At 37.4% G+C, this 24018-nt stretch overlaps 1 protein-coding gene across 13 annotated transcripts in view; it reads right to left on the bottom strand.

Annotated features, from left to right (window-relative positions):
* Positions 1 to 24018, bottom strand: part of EPB41L3 (erythrocyte membrane protein band 4.1 like 3) — a 139844-nt gene that overhangs the window by 103129 nt on the left and 12697 nt on the right. The window contains exon 1 of one of the 13 annotated variants that reach the window (XM_025165745.2): positions 24 to 149. The exons of the other annotated variants lie outside the window; for them this stretch is intronic. The gene's annotated coding sequence lies outside the window, so the exon portion shown is untranslated. Of the gene's footprint in view, positions 1 to 23; positions 150 to 24018 lie in introns of those variants that run through there. 13 annotated transcript variants of the gene reach the window in all.

Below are 24018 nucleotides of genomic sequence, written 5' to 3'. Positions count from 1 at the left end.
CGCGAGATGGGAGGTCTGTGTACCTTGTCAAAAAGCCGCCGCCGCAGAGCCCGGACCCGGGATCGAAGTCTGCTTCCAGCGCGTCACACGGACGTGCAGCAGCTGCAGCAGTCAGAGCCACGCGTCAGCGGCGGCGGCGGCGGCGGCGGCAGCAGCAGCACAGCCGGGCTCTGCCCAGGACGAGCCCTCCGCAATTTTCAGCAAATCAGAAATGGGCAAGCGCTTCTGAGACCCCCGACCGACTTAAACGAGGTAGGAGCTACATCCGGCCAGTTTTTTTTTTTAAGTAGATCAATTCTTCCACTTAGAACCAAGATGAAATATTACCCGATACTATGAACACTTAATTATCAAAGACAGACTGCCAGGCCTACTATACACGGCATTATCTCTGCACTTGACAAACGGTGTTAGCCGCTGTTACTTTTATTCTAAAGGACAAGCAATCAATTGAGTAACAGCTAGAACTATTATTTCCCATCTCTTCTTCAGAGACTGGAAAAGAATTGGGGGGGGCACTTCAGCCCGAAGATCCCCAGGTTTCTGTCTGCCAAGTTCCATTTTATCCTATGTTTTGCCACTGTGACAAATAAATGTAGAAACAAGAAGGCAAAGGCACCTTTAACACCCTCTCTTGCCCTCCTGGTCTGACCACCAAGGACAGGATTGGGCCCACCGTATTGGCTAGAGAAGGAAAGGACAAGCATCTTCTGCCCGTAGCTCTGGATAGCGCAGCACAGAATTCATAATGAAGGAAGAACCGCATACTCTTCTCAGTCACTCTGGTCTTCTAGCATGGGGAGATGGGGGTTGACTCAACTAGTTCAGTTTTTAACATCATCCATCAAGACGGGCAGAGAATGCAGGCAGAGGCAGAAACCCATCTTCCATCTCAACACCTCCCAGAGGGAGTAACCCAGTAGGCCGCTGCTTCCTTTTGTATATTTCCTTTCTCTGGATAATTCCAATTGCCTCTCTACAATGCGCTAAGAGGTGGGATGTGCAAACATCTAGGAAGTTGCAGAAGAGATTGTAGATGAGGAGCCAGAGATATCACCACCACTTGCCGAGTCTTGTGCATCTGCAAAAGTACCTGACAACTTTCATTTTTTTGTCATACTAAAAATGACAAATCAATAAAGATGTGCATCTTTATCATAAATGGCGAAAGAGAAACTGGCACAGCATAAGTAAAGTATAGTTGTTTGTGTTGGCTACAAGTCCAGAAGTACACCAATACTTCACTTATTTTGAAGCAGGTCATACTGATTTCACTAAAGTAGTTTCATATTACTGTTCCCAGATGGAAAGACTGAAAACAAGGACTTTAGCCAGAGCTGAGCTAAAATTCCAGTTCTTTTAGAAGTTGGTAGTTACAAGATGAGTGTAATATTTGACTCATATGGATTTCCCTAGGCCAAACAAAAAGGAATCACAGTACCATTATTTAGATTACATGAACAATTCTACAGCAGTTACCAAATACTTTACACTGTTCCATAGTAATTGCTTCTAATGGCATTCCCCTATATTAATTCACATAGTTGGTCAGATTTTCTTAGTTCTACCAGACTGGAATTTTTTGGGTTACTGTATGTAGATAAAATTTGTTTCTATATTAAAGGGTTTACCCACACAGCCTCTCTGCCATGCTTACATCCCTGGGAGGAAATTGAGTGGGTATAAATTATATTGCCCCCACAGCATGGCCCTTACACACCTCCAGAATGTGCTCATGTTGTGCTTCTCCATGTGTGGAGAGTAAGGAAGATTACCTTAATGGAGATATGCAGGAACCATTACCTAGGCAAAAGCGTTGAAGCATTTTTTAAGTCCAGAACAAGATAACTTTCAGAAACAAATGAGGCAGATGCCTCCCTAATTCACTAAACTATAAGGAGGAGGAGGTATAGCACAATCAGACTTGCATGATTCTGTTATTATAGCCAATCTCAATAAAAACAGTTTTAGCCTTCCTGTGGACTTGATTTCCTGGTCTGGTCTACTTAGTGGGGCTCACCCATGTGACAGTGAAAAGGCAGTGAGTGATAAATGGTTTTCCTGACTCAAATGTGAATGCCACCAACTGTGGAAAAAGCCTTCACCAACTGTAATGGTATGTGGGAATGACCTTGGGAGATAGGGGGAAGAGCGGCAGCCAGAGTAATGGTCGGATAGGAGGAAGCTTAGCCCGCAGCAAGAATGTGGGTGTGGCAAACATCTTAGAAGGGACCTTCCCTAGTTTCTTGGGCTGTAAAGATGATGGGGGAGAAATTTACTTTCAGACTTGCAAGAGTCTGTTAATGTAGCCTTACAATAAAGTAGAATTATTTCATCTGAGCATAATTCTTAGGTTGACATCAACTGCCATACAGATCATGTGCCAGGGTAGTACTCATAAGTCCGGAATCTCCATCCAATCATCTTTTTTTCTTTTCTTTCCCAAAGTACTATTGACCTCCAGATCTGATGAACATTAAATGGTAGCGCAGTTTGTCTTTCTTAAAATCAAAATAGTAGTTGCCTCAGTTTTTGCAGTTCAGATGTTTCAATTGCATAAAAGGAGTTTTGGTGTGTATGTGTGTGTGTGTGTGTGAGAGAGATGTTCAGCTGTGTAGTGCTCTTGGGGTGATTGATTTTGTGTCAACTCTTAGCAGCCACCCAGACAGACCTTCTCCAAAATGATCTGTCCCAACCTCAGATCTCCCACTGGTGCACCCATCATTGCTGTAACTGAATCCATCCACCAGCTGCTTGTCACTCGTTCCTTCTCTTTTTTTTCATTACCTCAAGCCTCCTTCTCCAAGGACCATGAATTGGGAGACAGTCCTCTGTTTTCCTGGAAAAATGCTACTTTCATGCCAGAACATCCTAGACCAGCTTCTCCCTGCCACAGCCATGGGCTGCCTATGAGATGGGGCCTCTATTGTGAAGATATGTCTTCACAAATTGGTTAATTAGCTGTATTTGCGCCCATAGAGACACGCCCAGAGATTCAGAGCTACTACACTATTTTTCTGGCATGGCAAATCATTTTAGTTACCTGAACTAGGCTAAATGCTTATTGCATCCACTTGTCACTGTGTGAGACATTTTGACCACCCAAAGTTAAAAGGAAGTTTCACCTTTTTTCCTTTTCCTTATTTACAATGAAATTGATTGTTAAAATGCTATTTCAGTTTTTGTTTGTTACTCCTGGAAAAAGGAAGCGGAAACTACTTTCCTCTGACAAGACTCCTCAAAGCTACAAGGCCATAAGGTGATGCTACGGAGTTTATTTTTCCTTTTACAGTATTATTATTTTTATTGCCATCTTCATCATGGTCATCATCATCACAGCTACTATCACCATCATTATTATCACTATTATTATGCCCAGTTTATTGGCAAATGTGTGAGATCCCCATTTGTCTCACAAGCTGGGGTTAAGGGGAAGGATGCTGAGTCAAGCCACTCCCTTTCAGGAGCCTGGAAGATGGGTGATGGCAGCTGTAAACTACCAACAGCTGCACTAAGATGAGAAGGCAGATCAGGGTGTGTAAAAGAGAGAGGAGGGTTGGACCCCCAATTCACCCTATCTCTGCTTCTATGGTGGCAAAACAGAAAGTTCACACAAACATATTGCAGACAGAAAAATAGAGCAAAAACTGGGCTTGAAAAAAAATGGCAAACATTAGGCATTTTTGGATAAATCTATTTGACAACAGATTCTGCATAATTAAAATAAATTCCCATTCACTTTTCTTGCCACGCATATTTTATTTAATAAAATAAAGTATGCATGAGTCATTCATTTATATCTTCTACAGATTATTCATTATTTACCTGCAAACTTACCTAATTCACATTAAAACAGTGTTAATCCCATACTTAATTCTTGTCCCTGAAATCCTAGTGAATCCAACTGAAATACTGATGTTTAAACTAAAATATATAGGAGATCTAAAAAAGGAAAGGCATTGGTTGTCAAACAGAAAAAGAAAAAAATATTGTTTAATTTTATTTAGTTTGTCTAAATTTTGGATATCAAATTCTTTTTGAAAGGCTCAAACTTCTTATATTTAAAGTGGGAAAGGACTTTGATCCCTTGAAAAAAGGAGTTCATACTAAAATGTGTTGGACAATCTAAATACAACATTTTCACACAAGTCACCTTTTTTTTTTACACAGTGGGATACAAAACTGACTGTACAGGTAGTCCTTGACTTACAACCACAATTGGGACTGGAATTTCCATTGCTAAATGATGCAGTCATAAAGTGCGATGCCATGTGACTGCATCACTTAGTAACAGCAATCCTGAGCAGTCCCAGTTGCTGTCATAAGCCCAAGATGCATGAGTCATTAAGTGGGAAGAGGTGGGAGTCCCAGGTAAGGAGCACAGGGGTGCCACGGGGGGGGGGGGGAGAGAACTGGGAGGGCTAGCACAGGCTGCACACAAGTTGGGGGATGGGGGTGCTGCAGTGCAGTGTGAGCTCAGGAAGTCTGGGGAAAGAATATGCTGAGGTTCAGGGGCTTCTTGGTGTGCTACAGCTCCGGGGCTACAAGCTTTTCACAGGCCAGAGCTGTGGTGGACCAGGAAGCCCCTTTGGGCCACGCTGCTGGATTGGACTGGGGCTGGGCTTCATGCAGTGCAAAGGGGCTTCCTGGTGCACCATGGTTCTGGGCTTTTTGCTTTTTGCAGCCCCAGAACCGTGGTGTGCCAGGAAGCCCCTTTGTACCCTACAAAGCCCAGCCCCAGCAAAAAGCCCCAGAGACATGGTGTGCCAGGAAGCCCCTCTGCACTGTGCAAAGCCCAGCCTCAGCAAAAAGCCCCAAGAGCTGTGCCATGCCAGGAAGCCGCTTTGCACTGGCCACACAAGGCTTTCTTCCCATGGCCACATACAGCAGTTTCCTCGCAAGACCTAGGAAAGATGGCCTCAAGTGGCCAGCAGCTGCCTTGTGAAGGGGCAGGGTGGGCATGCCTCGTCAGCAGCAGGAGCAAGAAGATGGCAAAGGTCCACTGGGGCAGTGAAGCGCAGGACAGCAGGGGCCTCGGAATGCAGGGTGGGGAGGGCAAAGCCCCTTTGTATCACACAAAACCCAGCCCCAGCAAAAAACAAAAAGCCCCACAGCTGCAGTATGCTAGGGAGCCCCTACATGAAGCAGGGTGCCAAAAGGTGGATAGGGGGAGTTCAATCGTCCCTGTGGTCATAAGTGCAGGCGGGCTGCCAAATATATGAATTTTGATCACGTGACTGCAGGGGTGCTGCAACAGCCATAACTTCGGGGACCAGTCGTAAGTCCCTTTGTTCAGTGCCATCATCACTTTGAACGGTCGCTGAACAAATGGTGGTAAGTCGAGAACTACCTGTAGGAGCAGCACATGTGTGATGCTCAACACATTTTTCTGAAGTAGTTTTTCCTGAAGAATCTGTGATCTTCAGGACACATGTTGATCTTACTAGTACATAGTAAGGCTGGGCAAATATTTTGAAAGAGGTGCTTCCAATGCATGAGAAGACATACAAAGCACCTTTCCTAATAGTTAAAAGAGTTGCATCTTTTTCCAGGCTTGCAAAGAGAGCCAGTTTGGTGTAGTGATTAAGGCAACAGACCAGAAAACGGGAAACAATGAGTTTTAGTTCCGCCTTAGGCACAAAGCCAGTTAGGTGACCTTGGGCCAGTCACTCTCTCTCAGCCCTAGGAAGGAGGCAATGGCAAACTCCTTCTGAAAATCTTGTCAAGAAAACTGCAGGGACTTGTTCAGGCAGTTGTCAGGAGTCAACACTAACTCAAAGCCCCCCCCCCCCAAAAGCTGCTTCACTTATTACGACATGTAGATTGAAGTAAAGTGCCTCTACATGTGCACCTATGGGAAAGTGGCTAGAAGGAGCTTCTGAAAGTGCTGTGTGAAACTAGAAAAAGATGCAGCTGCTTTAATGATTTTAAAAGATGTCCCTTGTATGCATTCTAGCATGTTTAAAAGATCATTTTTGAAGGATTTGCACAGTCCTTTTTTATATACAGTATATTGGACTAATGTATATTTTCCCTTAAGAAAAAAAGGAATTTAGGAAGGATAATTTTGATCTTAAAAATAATTCATTGAGAAATTATTAACCACAGTCTTCCAAATAGCTGAATTTCAATTTAGAAAACTGGCAGTTGTCTTGTGTATTTTGTTTGATAAGCCAGTATATTTCCTAGTGGTTTCTGTGCAAACTATTCTGCTGTGACTCAGTGTCAGGCCCAGCTCAAGAACAACGGTGAAACAGTCCAGGCCAGTAAAGTTCCTTTATTTGCTTACATCTTATAGACAGAATCTTGCCAAACTAAATCTATACTGCAGCAACTAGTGGATATACCCTGGGAGATTCTAGGGAGTGGCCATCATGAACCTCTTTTGCTTCCCACACTCCCCCTGTGGACTGTGTTGTCTCTTATCTCCTTTCCCCTCCTGGAATGCACTCCATTCCTCCTGATAGCATTGATCTCTCACATCACCCTCCTCCTCATAGATACATTCCATCACACTCAGTTCATACAACATGTAAGCCATTATGTGTGTTAAATAATCTGCGGCATAGCATGATGCGTGAACCCAGTCAAATTTCAGATTTATAGAAGTATAAAGAACATAATAGAAATAATCACAGAAATGGCACAAAAATATATTCCTGGTTAATGTCACAGCCTGCACAGCTATGGATAAAATTCATAAAATATACCATATACATCTCTTTGGATTCTAACATATAAGCTTCTGATATGGTAGGAAATAAAACACTTCTAAACTATTAAGGTAATAATAGGCTAGTAGCTTATTATTATCATAGTGATGTCATTGTTCTTTTCTAAACTTCATCATTTTTAAAAAGATGAGATCACTGGTCTGAACATGTTCCAGATGAACATTAAGTATTGATCTGTACCACAAACTTATAATAATTGGCAGTCATTTTCCATATTATTCTTTTGGAATCCTAGTTGAGCAACTTCAATCAGCTGTCCTCAATTAACCTTCTAAGCTGATGCCAAAATAAAAAAATAAGCTGGTTAAGCTGCAATATTATATACTTATATATAATATATTATATACAAGTAAGTTCCTGTGCATTTAAGGGGCTTATTGCTGAGTAGACAAATATTATAACTATGTCATTTTGTAATCTTGCTCTCTTCATTTCTGTTTCTATCTAAAACTGTAGGATTGTTCCAGCTTGCTCTGCACAGTATCATACATACTTAGAAACATATTCCATACCACATTTTACATCACTGTAAAATGATTCATTGTTGAAGCTGAACTGAATAGTGGAATTTTCTTATGGAAATCTTGTCCCATGCCTATATCATTATTAATATATTGTATTTACGATGGTTGAAGCGTCCTGGGGTCACATAATCGCCATTTGCGACGTTCTCAGCTGGCTTCCAACAAGCAAAATCAATGGGGAACCGCGTGATTCCCTTAATGACTGTGTGATTTGCATAATGACCATGTGATTCACTTAACAACCACAGTGATTTGCTTAACAGTTGCCACAAAAAATGTCATAAAATCAGGTGCAGTCATGTGATGCCTCACTTAACAACCGCATCTCTTAACAACAAATTTTCTAATCCCTATTGTGGTCATAAATCAAGGACTATCTGTAGTCATTTAAAAACTTTAAACTTAACATTTATATATATGTAACTATGAATACTTTAAATAGTTAAACCTTTATAAATATATTTATGTATTCAGTTTTTGATCCTGGTAGAGCTACTAAGCCTGTAAATAGACCAAGCAATGCGTATAGACAAAAACCTTCCTTTAAAAGTCTAATTTATATAGTTATTGTTTTTAATTTCAGATCTCGACTGAAAAAGCTGTGGAGTAATGAGTTATAATGTATAATATTATTTTTATTTGAACATACTGTTTGGAAATGGGAGATTTTGATTGTAATAATTACATTATGTGTAACTGTAACCCATCCTTCTTTACTGATGCTGTTTATATTTAAATAAAAATATTGGAATAAATCATTAAATAAAAGTGATCACAAATCATGCTGATAAATATTTTTATTTTCTTAATCTCCTATTTTATGATTAGCAGTGTCAGATCTGGTCTCACCTCTTTGGAAATTTAATATTTGGAATGTGACTGTTTATTGATTAGCTATGAACTGCAGGACTTCTGACCTCTACTTGGGTAAGATGGATAAGATGTGCAAAGTGTTAAGAAGCCTCAGGTCAGCTTTCCACTTCAAGCAATTGTATAGCTTTCCAAAGTTTTCAAAGCCCCCAAAGAGAAAAGAAATAAATTCCACAAAGGAAGAAAAATAAATTTGTTGAAGATTGCAGAGTTAATTTAATATCTACTGATTTTGTAAAAAATTAACATTCTTAGCCCTGATATTGTTGAACTATTGTTCATGGCTTAGGAATTTTTCAATGAAAGCTGAATTTAATTTTTTGCATAAATAAGTCCATGCATATGTACAATTCCTGTGATGTCTATATCTTGGTAACACTTAAAAAAATTAACTTGAAACTTTTAGCTTACATCATGAAAGCAAACATTTTGCCAGCTGCATCTCAATCACCCACTGAACCTTTTCTGAGTATTTGTTCTGCCAGGGTCATAGCTGGGTATACCCTACGTGATAAGATACAACCAAGCAAACCACATTTTGATGTAATGTAACATAATGTAATTGAGCTACAGTATGTTTCTACATGTACCTAGGAAGTTCCTTATGGGTATATATCAGTACAGTTGAACTTATGCAAATATTGCTAAATGTAGCATTGCCTAACACGCAACTGGACAGATACCCAGGGTCTCTAAGGATGCTTTGAAAAGAAAAGAAAAGATTGATTCTTAAATTCTGAATATCTCTCAAATCTGCGTCAAGGGAATATTTATGAAGTCAGGCCATTATAATGATAAATAGAACAATTATATTGAGCAGCTACACTGATGTATTATGCATAGAAAATATTTTAATATTTTTAATGCTGTAATTATTTCAACTCTTGCTGTACCAAGAAAATTGAAGATAACACGATGCACGTTTGGGGTGATTTTCTTAATGCTCTTCTTTGTTATGTCTGTTCTGCATATACACGTTATCTCTAGTTTTATGTTTTGTTTTCAGTTCTATGAGACCTTATCATGCTTGCCTTGAAAGCAAGGACAGTATTAATGAAAATATTGGTATGCCAATTTATTTCTCATTGATCCACCTAACTTTACCTGAAGATAAGTTTAACTGGCTTCATAGGAATTTAAAGGTAAATGTGTTTAGGACTGAAATTTTAACTGATCATATGGGTAACAGGTAACCTATTTTAAGGTATTCTAAAATGTTTCCTAACAGAGTGCTCTTCAGATGAGCCATGACTTCTTCAGTAGGTATGACAGAAGTTAATCAAACTCATCTGGAAAAATTACATTGTTGAAGCCATTCTAGAATCTGGTTAGATTTAATGATCCTTCCTGGAAAAGAATAAGTAAAGTGTGCTTAAAATGTATACATTTGTGCTACGTGGCTATCCATGCAAATTTGAACTGAATGTAGCACTAGTATCTCATATCCAGGTTAGAGGGCCAATTGTTTGAAACTGCTGACTGGTAAGTGACTTCTCTAACATGTTTTTGGGGACTGACTGAATGCCATCTGGATATAGATACTGATTATTTATTTATTAGCATTGTGTTTTATTTATTGTAGTTTATTTTGATCTGCTGAAAGTGTAGTGGTTTTATTTTATTTCAAGCTCCCTTGAGTGAATTATAATTCAGCAGAATATATGTTTGATAAATAAATAAATAAATAAATAACTGATTTTATCAAGCAAAACAAATACAAAATACCATTTAACAAGCTGTACAAAATGTAATAAAATTTGAATGAGAAGCAATTAAATTATTGGTAATGGCCTGGGATTTGTATTGGGAGCTATAAAGCATTAAATACAATGTAAACTAATGTCAGAATGTAAAACACACTTAACAACATAGATTCTAACATTTGTGAATGCAATTCTGCTAATAGAGAATAACTGTGCTTAGTTTTCCCTTCCTTCTGCAGCCTCTGAATCTCTTCCGGTTATTATCCTGAGCTCCAAATCAAAGTTTCTCTGAGGCAGCCTAAGGTATGACATGGGGAATTGCAGGAAAGTAGCAAAAATCAGATATATTCCTGTGAATGTTCAAAAATTTATTTCAGCTTTGAATTAATTTTATGTCACTTGGACTGGTCAGAGTGTTCGTCAACAAATCCTGAAAAACAACCACAGTTTGGTGGGAAGGCTAGGAACACTCTCACACAGGGCTCCTATTATTCTCCATAAAGGGAAAGGGGTTTTCAACTCATTCTAAATCTGTCACTATGGATCTTCCCATGTAAAGAACCTCTCCCCTCCTCTTTTCTGTTCAGAGAACACCAAAGGCAGCTAAGAATAAATAATAAAATATAAATAGTTGAAATATGATAAAACAAATTTAAAACACTATTCAACAATTTATAACATTTCATTATTTCAGTACAGAGTGGGCACTTCAAATTATATTGAATAGAAAAATGTAAAAATGCCTAAGAAAAGAAGACTATCTTTGGGTGGTATTTAAAAAAATATAGATGGAGGTGCTTGAATGCCCACAAATTAGAAGGCCTTCTCTGTAATCACCTGCCTCACTTCCTTTGGCAGGAACACCTGGAAAGAACTCTGAAAATGACAAAACACCTGGACTGGTACCTAAATGAGCTGATGTATCTTGAGATAATCATCAAGCATATATAATGTTATTTCACAATATAATGTCTTTAGAGCAAGTGGATTAAGTATATAGAGGAACAGATACTGTTCCACAGCTTGCTAGGAGGAGGTAATGCAGAAAGACTTTGGGTGAAGAATGATCATATTCCCTCCCATTTTCTCTAAAATTGATAGATCATAAGGGATGGAAAATTGTCTTTCTGCTAACTCTTGGTGCTTCCTTACAGAGACACCAGTGTCTCATATTGCTGATGGAATAAAAATGATAATTGTGTCCTTTCAGACTGCAACCTTAGACTTACTTAATGGGAAATAAATGCCACTGAGCTCAGTAGACTTCTGTCTGAGTAGACACAGAGATAGGATAAATGGCAGAAATTTTATAAACTAATTACTATAAGCAGGATCCATGTCACAGAATAGGACTATCTAATTACAATCTCATGTGTCTTTCAAAAATCTACTTCTAGAAATTGGGGGACCATTTATGGTGATCAGGGCTATACCCCCAAAAATGTTGGTAAACTGAACTTCCTTTGGGCAAAGGGATCTTCTTCTGTTTAAATAAGAATACTTTTAGATCCAGAGATTCCATATTAAGAAAAAAGTTAAGATATTGTCATATATAAAAATCACAACATACTTAATTGGATCAATGGCAGGACAGTGTGAACCTGCTAACATTGCCAATATGGGGAAATGAGTTTTGACCCAATTGTGGCTCCAATTATCCTACCCTGGCCAGCCATATTATGTAACCCAGTCAACCATGAGACTGTTTCCAGGTTCTACCCAATGTCATCCAAGTTAACAAGGCACAAGTGTGGAGTATCACAAAAAAGGCACTCCATTACAAAATTCACTGCAAGATCTGGTAGCTGTGGAACATGCCTCTCAAACATTTAAGACATCTCTACTGCTGTATGTACGTGCATTGGGTCTGGATGTGTTCATACAACACAAGGCAGTCGGTCATTAGCCTGGTTATAGTTCCTTATCATTGGACCTGGCAGTACTCTATGATGTTAACCAAATTAAGAGCTGCAATTTTGGAAAACACAGACTCTTTACCTGCTTTTTCTAGTCCTGCTTGACACCTTGTTAACTTTTGCACTAAGAGGAAGCTGGAAGATTTCATTACATCACCGACTCTCCCATACACCCCTACACACCCCCTTGCTCCCTCCCCCACCAGCAGTGCCTGGGGCTTGCAACTTCCTGCTGGTTTCCCCACTGACTTGATTGTGGGAAGCTGGCAGGAAGCTGCCTCACCAATGACTGGAGCATTCACTTAATGAGAGCAACTGGGCCTGCCAGGATTGGAGTCACTAAGCAAAGCAATCATGTGATAATTCACTTAACCACATTGCTTAGTGACCTAAATTCCAGTCCCAATTGTGGTCATTAAGTGAGGACTACCTGTATTAAATAGGCAACATTCAAAGGCACCAATTGCTTTCTTGGAATATGTCAAGAGCAATATTTGGGAACACAACAAAATTCTGAACAACTTCCACTAGCAGTTTCATGGAGATAGAGGTTGAATGGCATAATAGATAAGACTGAACTCTCTTGGAACCCATAGATTAACAGCTAATGCAGTGTTTTTCAACCCTGGCAACTTTAAAATGTGCGGACCAACTCCCAGAATTCCCCAGCCTGCACGGTTGAAAAATCCTGAGCTAAGGTGTTGAATAGTTGCCCCCAGTAACATCTTCTGGATACAGACCAATAGGAAGGGCCAGTCCAGTCTTAGCAGGCATTTCAGAAGGATAGCATGGTAAATGGAATCAAAGACCATTGAAAAGTCCAAGAGAACTAATAGGATTACTTCCCCCATCTAGTATTATAGAAGTGGTTTGAACTTACATTCTTCAGGGATATTTCTCAGCTTCCTAAATTAACCTATATCTCTAATATTTCCTGGCAGTCTCCCATCCAAGTACTAATTAAATCTGACTCTGTTTAACTCCCAAATGCAGACAAGGTCAGGTAGATGCTGCCCTTCCTGCAAGGTATAAATGAAATAAATAAACAATCTAAGATAGAAGTCTATCAGTGTTACCCTATGGATCCAGAGATGGCGAATTGTTTCCAAATTTATTGAGCAAAGGAAACTTTGGAATTTGTTTTATAATAATTAATGCTTTTATTGTCAATATCACAACAGGGTAGTTCAGACACGAGGTTGATGTGTGCTGTAACAGCTTAGCTGAATGCTCTATTCTAATGTTCCTCAAGTTGGAGCCTCCAAACATATTGAGTTCCCGCCTCTATTACCTGCAGCCTAAATGTCAGGTGGGGAATGTTATCTCACACGAGAAAGTGAATGTATTTAGCATTTCCACCATAATCTAAGCACATTGCTTTTTTACAGAAATTGGTCAGAGACTGCATGAGTTTCCCAACCCAGATTAACTGATCATATCAGAAGTCATAAATGAGTGAATGAATCAGCAAATGAATGTGTGTGTTTTTAGCAGCTACAGAGAACTATATGCATTTTAACTATTACATTAACAAATCAGTTCACAAAAATTATCTATTTCATTGGTGTTTCAGTGTAAAGTTCAATTAAAAAACCCAATCATTTTAATCAATTTCTATTTGCAGTTATTTACCATTTCCATGTTACTATTTATGAGAAATGTAACCATAAACCATGATCAAAAAAGCACAATCACTATATACTTCAATTCAGTTGGCCTTGCTGAATCAAGTGCTTGTTTAGAGTACTAATCAGGAACAAAAGATAATGCCATATGGTTTTTAATTTGAAACCTATTAACTGTGTAATATGGTTCATTATAAACCATGTCTAATATCCCAAATCTTGTAATACAAAACTGTGTTACTAATATTCCTCATAGACATAAGTTGAAATTGTAATGTTGAAGTCTTTTTTATGACTTCTCCTATAAGACCTCTGTTGAAATTTTGTCAAAACATTTCTGTCATAAGCATTTTGGGTTGGAACTGGGCTTTGTTCCTGTAATAGAAGAACTCCTGTCCTTAGAAGGCTTTTTATCCACAATATAAATCCTGCTAATGGAATGGACATGGTTTTAGTTTTTAGAGATTCCCTATCAGTTTCAGTTTATATGACCCCCTCCCACAAATCTGCTCTGAAGAACTAGGAGAACTTTCCAGTGAGAAACTGCAGGACCTTGTTTGTTTGTTTGTTTGTAATATATCTAGGCCATTCTGCATTAGATACTGTCCGAACAGCTTACAAATAAAATAATAATGTGCAAACACTATTTTTGTTGGTCAGCCAGATGTTTAGACTGGATTTAGCATTTTTATCCATCTATCGAGTCCTTCCCAAGGACCTGGGATAGACAGATGTTGTTGTTTGATGGTGTTAAAGGTATCATCACAGGATGTAAGCTGTTCCAGGTAAAGCTGCCTTTTGCAATTGACTGTGATTTTGTCAATGCTGGTGTTGTTGTTGTTGTTGTTGCCGCCAGTTTGGTCTAGTGGTTAAGGCGCCAGGCTAGAAAGCAGGAGACAGTGAGTTCTAGTCCCCCCTTGGGCATGAAAGCCAGCTGGATGACTTTGGGCCAGTCATTCTCTCTCAGCCCAACTCAGGGTTTTTGTTGTGGGGAAAATAGGAGAAGGAAGGAGTATTAGGTACATTCACCACCTTGCTGGATGACTTTGGGCCAGTCATTCTCTCTCAGCCCAACTCAGGGTTTTTGTTGTGGGGAAAATAGGAGGAGGAAGGAGTATTAGGTACATTCACCACCTTGAGTTATTTATAAAAATAATAAAGACGGGATAAAAAAATCTAAAAACAAAACAAAAACCTAGAGACAAGAAATAAATGCATAAATCCATCACCTAACATACTCATCAAACAAAAACAAAGTGAGTTCTTAAGCTGGTGTCAAACTATACCTACCAAACCTCCAAACCAGCTCAACAAGTTAAACGCTATCTCTGTTCCACTCCCCAGTTTTGGACACTGGGGACATTTTGAAGCATTGGGAACTGTGGTTGCAAGCAGAAGAATGATAATGGATCAACCCTTCTTTCTTATTCATAGATATGGGTCATTTCAAATATACTTTAAAGGGTTAGCTGTTTACATAAACAGCTCATCTCATAGAGAGGGCCAACACAGGGAGCCCCCTATTCTACAAGTTTACCACTCTCATCAAGGTCGATAATGCCATATATAAAATGCCTGCTTTTGAGACCATGAAACCTTGTATAGATGACAATTTTCCAGAACCTGGAAATGGTACACGAAGAGCTGTACCTCTGCACAGACCACACTAATTTTTCTTCCTAGTCTGATATATTGCCTGGTTATAGTTTTTCATGTTTTCAAGTAGTACAGTAGTAGTAGTAGTAGTAGTAGTAGTAGTAGTAATAATACCACCACCACCACCAACAGAATATCTCCTGAATGATGACTTTTTTTTTTAGCCTAATTCATTACATAGAAAGATTAGCTCCTGCATCAAAAACAGAAATGAATTCGCTTTGAGTTTAAATATGTAAGAAGGTATTTAGAAAATGTTATAATGCAATATAAGCTCGCAAAAACTTAATAAACCACAAAATAAGCGGTATTTTCTTGTGTTATCCATTTTCTGTTCACTAATTGTTTTTTGGTCTTTATAAAAAGATCAATAGCATTTGACTTTTTAAAATAAAAGCTCCAGAAAGTTTATATTTTGGAGCTTTCATTAAAAAACTTAAATGCTATTGGTGTTTTTGTTACAGTGAAGATTTGGTCACTGTATCAGAGTCAGTACTTCATGGTGGCGTGCTAGCATGCTTGAACACATGGTGTCAGTTTTTAAAATTAAACATTACTGGCATTCTTCAGTATATTGACCAATTCTCCAAAAATCCTATATGCAATTGCCAATTATATATTCACAGAACTGATAGCAGGTACATTTGAAAATACACATTCATGTTCAGCATGAAAAGAAGAAACATGGTCACGGTCATGCTCAACTGATAATGTTATCAATTTAGTTTTATGAGTTTTTGAATAATTATTACTATATTTTATCATCTGGATTTGTGTGTGCCATTACAAGAGTTTAAACATCATACAAATTATGAAGTCCTTTAAATCCTGGAAAATTAGTTAATTAATTTTTTTTATATATATACTATGACTGTTTCAGTCAATAAGATCCAAACCTACTGCATCTCTGCAATAAATAATAGCAGGAATAGCACAGGTCAACCCACAACCTTTTTAAAAATCCTTTTCTCCTTTGAAAGAGAGGTTTACAGCAGATTCTGTTTCATTACCCTGTATGAAAATTGGTAGAAAATATTGTTTGTCTGTTTGTTTTACAAAGGATTAGGCAAAATTATGTTCCAAATAAAGTCACCTTGCTCATATATATAGTTGAGGAACTTTAACGAGTTACAGAGTTTGCTGTGGTTATAAAAAGTAAGACCAACAACTATGTTAAACAGGAATAATTTCAAAATTCAAAGGATAAATATGATTTGACGATCTGATTGCCAACTTCTAAGGGTTTGCTAATTTTACATTTATATACTGAGCAATATATTTGAAGACTGTAATTTTAATTAGCAATAACAGAATGCTTTATTTGGAAACATTAAATAATAAGTCATAATAAAGCATGTCCCATGCCTCATGTTCATAATAACTGTAGGTGTGCATTTAAAAAAATAGAATTATGTATCACACAAAAAATGAAATTGTTATGATAATCAGAAATCTGATCATTGTTTGCTACCCTATTAGTTCCACAATTATTTTACTTCTGATGTTAGGCATTAATAAGGTCTCCCTCAATTTGACCTCAATTCCCAATGACTTTGTAGACATAACCATGTTTTTTTTCTGGCAGCAATACATAAATGGCATGCCATTGCTTTATTTTAGGACTTTTTAAATTCTCTGTCTAGTACTTTGTACTAATCAAGCCCAATTCTGCTGAGTGTTTTTAATATCAACTAACCTTCACTAGATGCTGCCACTTGCTGTGTATACATTATATTCACTATACGTGCACATACACCCGAGTATATACATTCATGCCATTTAAACATCAATGTTATTTATATGGAATTTCATAATTAGTGTGAACCTACTTCATTCCATTTCTAGACTGTCTCCATGGACAGGCTGCTAACTGTTGGTAGGGCAAAAGCATAATAAGAAATGTATAACTGCTGCTGTGAAGAGCATCTTTAACTCCCTCTGTCTATTGTAATCTGTCGTGCAGGAATTGGGCTTCCTCTATATGATATCCACACTGGAACTGGGCTGACAGCTTTCTCTGCAAGTAATCTGTTTAGAATTCTGGAAAGATCTGTTTTTTCCCAAATAGGTCTTGGGTGAAGAAGACAGGAGGATACAGGCAGAAACTGGGTTGTCCTACCCATCACTGGCTTTGCCCCCTCCAAACAATCCCTCAACAGAAAAATTTTTTTTTACTAATAAGTAAAAAGGCTTTGACTTTCAATGTACCAAAAAGGGCCAAAAAGATTGCCCACCATCCCTCAAATTTGCCAACTTTTGACTAACATGTTTGACTTCATCCCTCCAGAGCAATAACCATTCTATTCATAAATTTTGCTTGAATGCCAAACCATCTTAATGGCGCTAACTTAAAATTTCCAAACAACTGTTTCTGTATCATTTATTACAGTGTAAGTGGGAAAATTATTGAATGGATCAAAACTTAACAGACCACAATGTGATAAATAGGATATTCTCCCATGCAAGAGTAGATAAACTTGAATATTCCACATGACATCAAAACACAAAGTTAATTGTGCCAAATGTGTGCCAAAATCTATACGTGAACAACAGGTCCTGATTTAAAGTTAGTCTATGAATCCTGAACTGTTTGGGATGTTAGATCTGGACATCACATAAATGTCTTATTTTCCTAGTTTATCTACCACCTTGTATATTATTCACTTCATAGTTTATTTAATCATGATTTGCAGGATTTGTTCATGTAAAATTATGTACAAACATGGCTATGAGACTGCAACTGGTCATATGAAGTTTGTTGCTATAGTTCACTATCCTAAGACAAACACACATAAACACACACACACACACACACACACACATACAAGTTAAGGACATAGAAAGAACATTCTTCCCAAATTATTTCAAGTCTGTATTTTTTTCAAGTTTTATAAGATTAGAAAAATAATTAAGATTAATTTATGTAGAAAAGAATAGCCAGTTTGGTTATGACAACTAAGTTGTTCCAACATATCAGATATAAACAGAAATAAAAGATAAAAAGATAATTTCACATGTAATGAGAATTAGATACAACAAAGGCACTGATATTAGCATATACATTTTTAATGAGCATCAGCAGTTGACAATCCAGAATTATATTTCAAAATTCATTTTTGGCTATGGCATCAAGAGATTTTATAAGGTCAACAAATGTTGCAGAAAATTTATACATCCTGACATACATACATACATATATATATCTTTCATATTAAATGGAGGGAGACAAAGCAGTCATAAATAGCAGAATGAATTGTTTGAAAACCATCTGTTGTTTTGCAGATACATCATTTCCCAGTACTTATTCCTTTGATTTGAACAATAGATATTTTGCATAAAATTTAATCATGATTATGAGAGAATTTATTCTATAATTTGAGGATGAATTCCTCTCATACCTTTTACAGACTATATTGATATTCCAGAAATATTCAACCAGTTTGGTTTAATAGTTTTTATATTAGGTTGTGATGGAAGCCTAAGACATAAACTAAAGTTATTTTAACATCATCATAAAATCTTTTAGATTGGTTGACAAATTTAGCCTGGTTATATTCTCATTCTTGGAAAAGAAACAGGTGTCAGATGATCAAGGTAAAATTAAAGAAGTTCAGAAGCTGGAATGTCTAACATGACCATAAATTTATGGAAATTATTAATGATATTATGACAATAGTGTTTCTTGAAACATAATAAAAATCTCTAGATTTTAGGACATGATATAAATAGAGCCATTATATATCTGGCAGATCTTAACTTTTAATATCTCTAAAGCAACTGGTTTTTCTGGTGTAACTAGCATAGTTCAGGAGCTTTATGTACATTCTCCATTATTGCATTTAGAGTATGGATATCTTTCAACTTTTTCCCACTAATTCTACAAGCTATGACAATGGCATAGGGCCTGGTTACTTGAAGGACTGTAGCAAGACTGTAACATTTGCCCAGCTGATTCAATTTGCAGGGTTGGTGCACTCCAGATTCCTTTGATTAAACAATATCATCTATCGGGATCCTGAAAGTGTACCTTCTCTATAGTAGTGCCTGCCCTCTAGAATGAGCTTCTGCCCAGGATCTGGACGGCCCCTACTCTGCTATTCTTTAGAAGAACTGTGAAGACATGGCTCTTCTCCCAGGTCTTTGGCAAGGGAGAAGGAGACCCCTTGCTTCATCGCACTTGCCATCTTTATCTTTTATGTTTTATTAATTTTTATTGTAATTTGGAAGATGGAAAACAAAGAGCCTCAGGCCAGACAGCTGATGGAAAGAAAATGCAAGTGCCCTTATTCCTAAATGGGAAAACAGCAAAATGTCCATTACCATGAAAGGGACCTAGAATTTAAAGTATGGGGGTACTCTCTTTCTCTCTCTCTCACACACATATTTGGCTGGAATCCTGTATTATTATTATTTTGTAGTAGTTGATCTGTATAAATATGACTCTTCCCAGTTTGTAATAAAGCTAACTGTGTCCCCAAAAATCCTACTATTAGGTAGCCACAGGGAAGGGAAGGTTGACGTCCAAGTATCTTAAGTTTTCAATCAAGCCATGCCTATATGAAATCTGACAGGAGACCTGTTGGGCTAGGTAAATATTCAAAGGAAACCTAGCCTGACATGTTCCTTTATTAAGCAAATAAAGGTAGTATGTTGCCATAGGAACAAAACTCTCAGGCAACTGCTTTCTGACAAGTTTGAGTATGTTCTGAATTGATAGAACCATCAGCAGAGGTGGCAGATACCATCTCCTCCCCAAGATGCTATGCTGTTGTGTGGAATCATAACCAGCCCTATATGGGATGGGGGGGGCCCTAGAACAATAACATATGCCGTCATCTTGCACATGGCAAGGTGTTCTATATGGGGCTGCCCTTGAAGACTGTCCAAGAGCTTCAACTGGTACAGAATACACTGGCTCAATAATTGGCTGGCACCTGCCACCACCAATTTTTACACCTGTGCTCCAAGCCCCACACTGGCTTCTAATTAGCTTCTGGGTTCAATTTAAGTTGCTGGTTGTTATTTAAACAGTCCTGTCTGGCTTGGCACTGACATTTCTTCACAACCACTCTCTCCAGCTGGAATTGATATACTTGACTCTGTCATCCCAGGAGAAACTGCCAGGAGTTTCTGCAAGGTACATACCATGGAGGCTGGTACACATTGCTTTCCTGTGGCAATGCCTCTCTTTGGCAGTCTCCATCTGAACTGGAGTTCCAGCCTTCCAGAAATTAGTGAAAGCAGAACCGTATTGAAAGGCTTATGGTGATGCATGACACCTAGGATGGAAGACTGTATTACGGGTCTAGACTTTATACTTTTACAAATATATAATTTTAATTTGTTTTACTGTGGGTATTTTATTTGTTATGTTTCATTCCTATAAACCATTAATGGTGTTATGATTGCAGCAGGTATAAAACAAATAAATAAATAAGGAGGGGACAGAAAGGAAGAGGTAGAGCATTGGGGGCTGCAAGAAACAAAAGTGATATCTTACTATTTCTGATTATGTTTTCTTGCTAATGTATCTATTTATTGAGAGGTCACTATCAGTTTACCTTCTGCAAAATGAGTAATGACCAAAGGTGGAGGATTAGAGTTTGGGATCCCTAAATTACATATTCAAAACTACCATTAATATTGCCCTTTTAGGGTAGCATGACTTCACCATACACTGTATGTGGCAGAATAGTACATGCAAATGCATTCTTGTTTGTTTTAAATTTCTGTATGTAGCTCTAATGGTGACCTAGGTAGAAAGCATAACTAAAAGTCCTTAGCTTTTGCCAACTCTTTACACTAGATGCAGACCCCTGGAGCAATACCCCATGCCACTTTGGGGGTTCTCTATCTTTTAACTTTACTATTTTTAAACATGATCATCTTTCTACTATTACAAGTGCTTCCACTCCTTTTATATTTTTTTTATCCATTTTAAAAAGGATTTGCAAAGTTTAATAAAGTTAAGGTAAATGTTAGTAAATGCTGCCTATTTAGGTTTTTGGAGTGCACAGTCTATTTTCATTTAAAAAATTAGTTTTGCAGACAAGGGAACAGTGTGTACAATTACTGCACATTTCATGGACAACCTGCTTTCTGGAAATTTAGCAAATCCTGTTATTAATTTTATTAATTTTGCTTGATTCCTTTTTCTGAAAAAGACTCACATGATTACACTTTTGGAAAAGAATATGCAAAAGGTTCTTTAAAGTCATGCAGAAAATAACTGCCTTCAGAATTACAGTTAGGGAGAAAGTCATTTTCAAATGTTGGAACATAATACTGTAAAAAGTGTTATGTTATGCATATAAGGTACATGTTATATAGATATTTGGTATTTTTCATTAGGTTGTTTACAGAAAGATAGTAGAGTGAATTTTTGTGTAACCCCTGTTATTTTTGTTTCTATTAATATTGAAATTTTATTTCCACATTTTGTTTATTAAGATTGGGAAGTTAATAGAGTAATACACAAAGCACACAATATTTTCCATTTCATGTTGTCTTTTTGAAGAGGGAAGACCACTGTCATAATGTGCTATTCTTATTTAGCTCTTATTTAAAAGCACAGCTATTACCAACCATCCTCACCCTCTCCTTCAAAACCTGAACTACACACCTTAGAAAAGCCCGTGCTATTTTTGTCAATATTTTTTATTTTGTGCTACATTCAAAGGCACAGATGACTCATAAGAGGTCTGCTTTGTTTTTAGATGTTAGCAACAATGCTTTCCTTACAACAGCAAACATCTACCACATTTTTAAATTAGTCATCCAAACATGAGTTGCCAAAAATTCTTGAGTACAGAAGGGCACAGTTAATGCTCTTTCAATGTAAATTAATTTACCCACTAGTTAGAGATACCACGCGTTTCCACAAACTAAATACATAGATTTGATGTTCTGTGATAACTATAATTCATGCAATATTTTCTCCTATGAAATAAAATTAGCATAACCTTTCATAGATTTTGAATACATGGATGGAGGGGAAAATATTATTTACATGGTAATACTTATACTATTGAAATCAGAAGTGGACAGAGGTTAAGTTTACAGAATTGACTTTTCCCCCCACTAAGGTCCTGTTTATGAACTAAAGCTAGTGAGGGTGTTGAGTTCTTTCTCTCCTGCCTCCTTTTATCGTTTCTGTTGGAAGTCAGAAACTCTTGTTGATCCACTTGGGCTGGCTCTCCTCTTGACCATGAAGCACAGTGATTGACTTTGGGCCTTTTACTCTCTCACCACCCATTGTACCTCATGATGTTTTTTTCAGGTTTGTGCAAAATTCACCATTCCAGGAATATAACATTCCAATGTTCCTTGAACAATCTGTTTTTCTCCTGGAATGAGCCATTAAGGCTATTACATAAATAACTGAATCACTCAGATTCAAGGGTACAATTTTATCTTCTTCCTCTTCAGTACTAAAAGGCGTTTTATGTTGGTTTGTTAAATCTAAGGGCTTATTTAAATGTTTGTGGCCAACAGAATGTCATATACAACACAAACTCCTTTTTCCAAGCCAGTTATAGCAAGGGCAAATTGGAGCTATGATCTGAAAACAAGTCAGTCTATGATTCTGCTAATAAAATGTATTTTACTGTCCAGTAATGAATGACAATTTGCAATTTATAAATGCAGTCATACAAGTAGGAAGAAAAAGGAAGAGATGGGTTAACTAATAGGAGAGAATACTGATAACCTGGAAGAAGTCCAAAGGAGAACAATAAATATAGTAAGGAGCCTGGAAGGAAGAAAAATTAAGAGGTATTGGATATGTTCAGCCTGGAGAAGAGAGGAGTCATGATAGTTCTCTTCAGATTTTGTGTTCCAAAAGACAAGATAAGAAACAAACCTAAGTAGATTTCAGCTGGATTTCAGGAAAAACTTTCTGACTGTAAGAGCTGTTCAACAATTGTACATACTTTGCTAGAAGTGTTTAAACAGAAGCTGGATGGCTATATCTTGGGAATGCTGAATTAGTGGATTCCAGCACTGGGTAGGAGATTATATTAGACGATTTCCAAGGTTGTTCCAATCCTGACATTCTACAAATCTATCATTCTTTTTAAATGAAACCAAAATAAAACAAATATTGATAAAAAGTTGTATGAAGAAGGCTTATGCTTCATACCTACTGTATATAAAAACTAAATATATAAATTTGGCTTATAAAGTAAGACACAAGTTAGGGCACACATTTCTGAAGCTGAAGCTGATAACCTTTAAACCAACAAAAAAATCTTTTGTTTCTCAGCAAGAAATCAGCAAGCCAACTGGACAGCCAAAGAATAATGGAGTTATAGGAAGTTATTAAAGGAGAATAAAGAGATTGAAAAGAAGCTGAAATAGATAGACAGACAAACTTTATTGCGATAGATGAAGTACACCAAGCAGTCTTTCAGGAAAAGAGTCTAAGGGCTTGAAGCAAATAGTGATGACAAGATAAAGTTCTGCTCTATGATGAATTGAAAATAACAAATAACAGAGTCATAATTATTAGACTTTCCTTCTAACAGTCTGGCAGAACGAATTAATCCAAATACCAAGTCTAAAACTCTCTAACTCTAATATTACGCATTCTGATTAGTAATATTTATTAGAAGGAAGGTTAAGGTTACAACACAAATACATAAAGTGAGACACACATATATATATAGACAATTTAGGGCAGCAAAACCCTCTTCCATTTTCTCACACGCTTAAGATGGACAGGGCTGGAAGCCTGCTGTTTTTGTAAAGGTAAGTTTGCCTTTATTTGTTTATTGTTCTGGTAACCACTACTAGACTTCTTATAAATGTAAGAGCCAACTCTCATACCAATTAATGCTGAGAATAAATGGCCTTTCAAAATTTGTCAGCAACTCTGTGGGCAGAAAAATTAGATGAAATTAGATGAAAATTAGATGAACATTTCTCTGAATTTTCCCAGGGGAAGGAGAAATTATTCAGTTATTTGCGAAAGGCAGGATTTCTACTTTATG

The sequence above is a fragment of the Python bivittatus genome, unplaced genomic scaffold, assembly GCF_059951505.1.
Source record: "Python bivittatus isolate LINGU-HERP-01145 unplaced genomic scaffold, Pbiv_v1 ctg000840_np1212, whole genome shotgun sequence".
NCBI classification, from domain to species: domain Eukaryota; kingdom Metazoa; phylum Chordata; class Lepidosauria; order Squamata; family Pythonidae; genus Python; species Python bivittatus.
The sequence above is the reverse complement of the archived record's forward strand: the minus strand, read 5'-3'. Positions and strand labels throughout refer to the sequence as shown.